A 613-nucleotide genomic window follows, 5' to 3' on the forward strand; every position below is an offset into this window, starting at 1 on the left:
TTAATAATAATGGTTTTCAAGTGACAAGATACTCAACTAGATTATCAGGCTGCCCACCGCAACCCACATTTGCAATGAGATGTATCTTTTATTCAGTAGGGCTGATTGGCGTAACTGCCACATCAGTAGCAAACCGACTCTTTTCATACCCGTAAAGCTCACCATGATTCTGCAGGCTTCTCTAATTCATATTTTAGCGTTCCTGGGTGTTCTACTGAATTCAGCAATTCTTTGAAATATTAAAAGAACTAACTTCCAAACTCTCTTTAAAAAATGTCTGCATCGTTCGTTTTTTCTGAAACATTCATAAAGTTAGAACGGAATATCTTTATTACTCCACTTTAATAACCTAAGTCGATAAACCAAAAGTCTCACGTTTCAGAGACGTTCTTCCGGGAACGGACACTGTTTCCGCCCACGTGAACGGTGCTGTAGTGTCTGCGCGCCTGCGCCGAGCCCCTCGACTGGCCCATTCCCGAAGTAGAAACTACAAATTCCGGCGGTCCAGTCAGACAGCAGGGCCCAGCGCGCCTGCGCAGTGACGGAAGCTTCGGCTGTACTTTTTTTTACAGTTCCCGCCAATTCTTGGGGTAGTCCTGCTCTGGCATAATTC

Source organism: Loxodonta africana, chromosome 4 (assembly GCF_030014295.1).
Source record: "Loxodonta africana isolate mLoxAfr1 chromosome 4, mLoxAfr1.hap2, whole genome shotgun sequence".
In the NCBI taxonomy this organism is placed as follows: domain Eukaryota; kingdom Metazoa; phylum Chordata; class Mammalia; order Proboscidea; family Elephantidae; genus Loxodonta; species Loxodonta africana.